The sequence below is a fragment of the Fomitiporia mediterranea genome (genome assembly GCF_000271605.1).
Source record: "Fomitiporia mediterranea MF3/22 unplaced genomic scaffold FOMMEscaffold_8, whole genome shotgun sequence".
Classification (NCBI taxonomy): domain Eukaryota; kingdom Fungi; phylum Basidiomycota; class Agaricomycetes; order Hymenochaetales; family Hymenochaetaceae; genus Fomitiporia; species Fomitiporia mediterranea.
The window spans coordinates 739,564-746,122 of record NW_006760393.1 but is presented as its reverse complement, the minus strand read 5'-3'; positions in this window follow the sequence as shown (position 1 = coordinate 746,122).

Below are 6,559 nucleotides of genomic sequence, written 5' to 3'. Positions count from 1 at the left end.
TAGTATAACTTTGTTACTAGGCTAGTAATTCTTGACTGTAGATCTTTTCTAATTATAATTCTACTTTATAACTTATACTACCTTTTCTAAAAGAGCTTGTGTGTTCTCTCTAGTCTTGTGTATCTGTTCTACAAAGTCTGTTACAGATTCAGAACTGTTATTCCAGTTCAGAACTGTCTCCTAGTACAAATGTCTCTTATAGTTGAGGAAGAACAGAGACTGTTCTATTATAGAGTATTACTAGTTATTGTGTACAAATTCTACTAAAGCTAACTATTCAGACTAGTCTGACTACTAATGATTAATGAACATTTAGAGATAGAGCTTGATCTCCTGATTAACTTACTCAGTTTAACTATTAGTCTACAGGTAATATGTAGTAGAAGGGTTCCTTTAAATTCTGAGAAGTGTGTACAAGTCTTACATGAATTTCAACTTAAATTGTAGTCTACAATTGTGAATGAGCTTCTGAGAGAGTCTATATAACTGGAAGACATGATTCTAATAAATGTGTGTCATACTTTTAGAAGTGAGTTCTGTTCAGGTTGAAACTGTATAGACTTACTTAAAGAATTAGTCAACAATTACACAGATAGTATTATAACTCTAAGACTTGAGTAGCTTACTAATCAGGTCTACTAAGACTTCCTCCTAAGAGTAATCTAGAATCTAATACAGATGTAGGAGAGCCTGAACTCTTGACTAGTAAGTCTTAGTCTGTTAGTATGTATTATAATTAGTTATATACTTTAGGATTTCTCTCTACATTCCTAACTACTAGTAGTTCTAAGTAATAAGTTTCTGTGTTTTGTGTCAGCCTAAATGTTCTACAGTCAGATTGTTATAATAAGCTCAGACAATGTCCTTCTACAGCTTCTAATCCTTTAGAACATACAGTCAGCCTTCCTAGTAAACTTGTCTATCCTTATCCTCCTCCTAGTCTCTAGCCTGCTTCTCTAACTACTTTACTACAACCTAGTTCTGTGTGTGTCTCAGAGCTTATTGTATGTAGGTGACAAAGTCAACATTCTCAGATTTGAGTCAGATCTCTCAGATTGTCTTAGACACAAAACAGGAATTGTCTAGAAGAACAAGATTTTTGTTATTATTCTCTCTCCTTTCATAACCTACTTGTCTTAAGAGTAAATCAGTTTTTGTCATTTGTGTTCTAGGTTTGTAAGTTAGTACAAAGTTGTAGTCTTACAGTTCTAACATTTAGTAGGCCTAATAGTAGTTAAGCTTCTGAGGTGCCTGGAAGTACTAGAGATTAAGGTGATTACTCTAAATCTTAAACTTTTACACAACACTAAGAAGATATTAACACTACTCCTCTAAAGAATAGACAATTGTAAAGAGTTCCTTATTGTAGATAGGGTAGTTCTGTTCTGTTACAGAGAGGGATTCTGATCAGAATACTATTAGACACTACTTTCTGTTAATGAACTAGGACAGTACTACTCTATTTGTAAAGTTGGAAGAGTTAGCTTTAACTTAGAACTTGTCTACAATTGTTAAAACAGCTAATATAAGCTTACTAGTAATAGTCTACTTGAGGGACTCAAACACAGACTACTACTAATCACTCTATTACTAAGGAACATCTTTACTAGTAAGATTGTGAAGAGGCTAGACAATAGTACTAAAGTCTTAAATAAAGTATTAGTAGTAGTTTACAAACCTAAGAAACACTTAGACCTGTTTCAGGTTCTAAGGTTGTAGTCAGTTCTGAACTATAGTTACCTTTACTAGATCTATACAGACCTCTCCTCTACTAATTACAAAGCCCAGATAATCTACTGACTCCTGTGTAAAAGAACACTTTACTTCTTAGAGGAATAGTTTATTATCTTAGAGCTACTATAGAACTGCTTAGATTAGTTAGTAATAATACTCAACTGTCTGAGTAAAGATTAGAATGTTGTCTAGATACACACTAATATACTCTAAGTTAATCAGATTCACAAGAATGTGATTCATGAATAACTAGAACATTGTAAGTAAGTTAGTTAGTCTAAAGAACATTATAATCAGTTTGTACAATCTGTAATTAGTTTGAAACACAGCCTTTTACTTATCTCTGTCTCAGATCCAAATATTATTATACTCTTATTAAACATTCAATTTAGTAAAAACTCTGAATGTATGTGTCTTATTAATAAGCTCCTGAATCAGGGGGAGCAGATACTTGTTTTTAACAGTACCTTTATTAAAGTAATAATAATCCTAGACTAGATAGAGCTTCCTATCTTTCTTTTTAACAAAGAAGAAAGGAGAGACTATAAAGGACTTTAAGAGTCAGATCTAGCTGTTCTAAAGATTTCCCTAAAGGAACTTGTCAAGCACCTCCTACTTGTCTCTGTTAAGTAGATAGACCTTATAATCCTTAGGTTAGAAACTCTTAGTCAATTCAATTGTATAGTCTTAAGAACAGTATTTAGAAAGCTAGTTGAATTCCTCTTTACTAAAGACTTTAGGAAACTCTTAGACAAAATCTAGCAGACTAGGTCTATGTGTGTTCTAGAGTAGAGTCATTCTGAGAGGGTTCTAAACTAGCTCTGTCTTAGACATTCTTCAGATTAACTCTATTCTGTCTTAACTAGAATATGTGTCTACATATTTATTCTAGTTAAAGAAGAACAACTGGTCACCTTTATTAGAACTGTTAGTAACATTAGAAGTGTCTGTATCTACTTAGGACAGTAGTGTAAGATAACTGTAAGACTCAGAACACTAATCAAACACAAGTGTCTACTCTAACTAGTTAATAGTAGGGTTGTAAGTCTTAAGCTATTTGAATCTAATAAAGATATCTGTCTTTCTAAGGTTAGTAACTCTAAACTTAATACTTTCCTTATAATCCTGAATAGTTATCTATAGTTGGACAAACTTAGTAATCTGACTATTCTGGTTCAAGGTTCTGTCTATATTGTATACTAGAATTAGAAGTAAAACACATTGAGTTAGAAGGTAGTGTTCTTATACAAAGACCTTATTAATACACAAACTAGTGTATCTACTGTCTACTAGAGTTATTATTCAGATCTGGAGGGATTCTAAGAAGGGAGCTAAGAGGACAGGAATCTAGAGCTAGTGTCTAAAACATTCTCTAATAAATTACTACTTGTTCTAAAGAGAATGTATAGCTTGTACAGTCTTGTTATTTAAGAGGGTAAGTATATATACTAACATTTCCTTATTAACCTCTCTCTTTCAACAAGAATGGACTCATGTTCTTAACTATGAACTCAGCTAAGACTATTCCTACTTAATACTATAGACAAACTACTAAGTAGTAAATAGGGCTGAGTAGTGTTCTAAACATTCTAAGTTCTTAGAATGTAGAAGTAGTAAGTCAGATTGTACAGATTTAGACTTGGATAAAGTACAAAGAGAAGAATCAAAAGAATCAGAAGGAATAAGAGAACTATCTACTTTTGTTTTTAGCTTTTTTCTTTTTAATAAATAATTTTGTTAATTTACTTTTTCTACTTTTTCTACTTTTTCTACTTTCCTTACTTTATTTACTTCTAATCCTATAGTGTCTATTGAATCAAAAGTAGCTGTTGAAAAATCTGAGTTATAGTCCTTTAGTACTACATTTACTATTAAGCCTCTCTAAAATTCTAGAGTATATAGTTAGAGTCTAGAAGTTCTAAAGTAACTTCTAAATTTGTAGAAAAGGCTTCTTACTACAAATCCTACTTATTACTCATTATTACTCTAATGACCTGACAGATATACTGTCACTTCTACAGACAGTCCTTAATTTGGTACTCTAACTTTCTATAAGTAAAGTATACTCCTTACTTTTAAGCTTCTCTAATGTCTATCAGAACAGATTGATTATAAATTACAGACAGATTAATCTAAGAGCTCAGAACTGTTAGAGCTAGATTTATGTACAAACATTCTGTACAGACTTAATACATTCAAGCTACAGCTTAGTCAAAGGAAATAGTGTATGTTTTCTACTTAGTGTAAGTAATCAGTTCTAGTATTATTCTGAGAATCTTATTAACCAGTTCTAAGTAAAGAGCTTTCTCAAGCATTCTAATAAGGATGTTATTAAACCTGAGTGTGAATCCTACCTTCTAGGCCAGAATATTAAACTTCTGAAAGAAGGTATTAGTAAAATGTTTGCTCTGTTACAGAGACACAAGCTTGTTCTACACATTACACTTCTTATTCAGATTAATAAAGGAAGTACAGAACTGCTCTATAAATTCTGAATACAACTTGTTGTTCTAAAGTCAGATCAGGCTTCTAATCTAATGTCCTTTAATCCAGTTCTGAGCCCAGGTGGCTGTGTTGCCTTCCTTCATAAAGGAGAGGACAAATAGGACACAATTAAGATTTAAGGATAGATTAGTTAAAGTAGTAGTTATATATAGTTTAACTTAGTGTTAGAAGTTCTTAAAGTACTACTCATTAAAGTCTAAAGGGTATACTATATATACTTTCTTTCTAGAACAGGTTGCAACTTTTAGAACAATCAGAACAGGTTCTAAGAGGGCTAGAGGCACATAGTTAGTAAAAGCCTCTTAGATAAAGGTTTGTACATATTAAGCTAGGTCTACTTACAACTACTAATCTAGTAGGACAGTAGGGGTGGCAGTTAGTGTAGGAGGGTCTATGTTTACACTACAAAGGAATTAACACTAAACTAAAAGGGGTAATGAATAGAAGAAGGGTAGTAAAAGCTTAAAAGGGTTTAGAAAGTTTAAAATTTAAAAATGTAAAAGGGTTAGGACAAAGAAAAGAGATCAACACAATAGTAAGTACTAATGTCTGAAACATAAGAGAGTTGTAGGGTAGTAATAAGTAGTCTTAATCTGATGTTAGTAACAGTATAGAAGGGACCTGAAGGCTTAGTAAGAGGACTCAGGCTACAACTATCCTACACAACAGAAATACAGAACACAAGTACTAGAACATAGTTGGAACTCATAAAACAGATATAGAGAGAGTGTGAGACAAGAGTAGAGTGTATAGAGTAAGTCTAAGAGTACAAGACTACCTAGAGTAGATAAGATTAAGACTATAAAACTAGTCTGATCTTGTATACCTATATATACTAAACTATATAAGAGTACTCAGAGAGTATAAGCTACTAAGAATGATAAGTTATAAAGAATAAAGAAAAGGAAGGTCAAAGATAAAGGTACAAAGAATGAAGGGATAAACAAAGGGTAAGAGACTATAGAATGAACAAAGAATGAAAGAGTAGTTAAAGGAACAGAATGATAAAGTAAGAAGGGGTAGTAGTAAGAGTTAGTATACATATAGTTTATAGACAGTACCTCTAAGGGACAGAAGTCCTGAGTTCTGGTACAGAAGGGTGTAGAACCCTTAGAACTGAAGGTATGAGAGTAGAGAACTATAACATACTCCCTCTCAGGTATTCTCATTCTTTCCTCCAGCTACTAACACTTTACAGCTAACATTGCCCTATTAATACTCTCACTCTTCTTCTTTATATATAAGTACTACAACTATAATACCTTGTTAATGATTGGATTTGTTACAATTTGTTTGTAACACTTTAACAGAATATCAGCTTAATCAGACTGTAGTTGTGTCTCAAGAGTAGCTCTTCCTTACTTACTCAAGTACTTTAATAATACACTCTGAGAGAAGAGAAGAGCCCCTCCTAGTTAATTAGTATTACTAAAGTGGTTGATTATTCTATAGTGAGTCAATTGTGGGTTCTTGTTAATAAAACTGATAACATTAATCCAGTCTTTGTTAGTAAGATTATGTCTCTTATACTTTGGTTTTGTAACAGCTAATAACATTATAGCATTTTGATCTTTTTCTTAGTATAGAGAATAAGGAGCAGGCTTTGGACAAGGTTTGCACTTTTTTTCACTCATTATAATGACAAGGAGAAGGTATCCTTAGTATAGGTATGTGTTGCATTTTTTCTTCAGCTCTGTAACTTGTTCCTGACAGTACTATATTTTAAGATTCTTTACTCCTTTAAGTATTAATAAAGCTTATTTTCCATGTTCTATAGAACTGTTAGACTTTTTGCTTCAATTTGTAAACAATTTAGTCTTATTTAGTGTACAAGCTAATTAATTTTTAGTATACAAATGACATCTACTAAGGAATAATCTGAAAATTTTCTATTTGTTATTCTATAGTGAATATTTGGAATAATTTACTGTGTACTGAGTCTGTTGCTAGGAAAAATAAATTCCTTATAAGATATATTCCTTACTACTGTATTTGTTATAAGATTATTGACTGTAGTATAGGTTCTTAAAAAGAAATACTAGGGCTGGGTTGTGTTATTATAGGATCTGAGCTCAATACAGGTATTATAATGACTGATTAGAGAGACAAGTATAGTAATGTTTATTGTCTACATAGTTACAGACAGTGTGCCTGCTAGCAAGCAGAGGACTGGACTGGAGGGAACAAAAGTAATGAGTGTTACTATTCACAGGGCAGAGGGTTGAGGGTAGGCAGAGGTCAAAGGCAAGCAATAAGGGTGAGTGTAGCACTCAAGATTTAAGTAAAGTCCCATGTGATATTCAACCATTACATAAGCTAA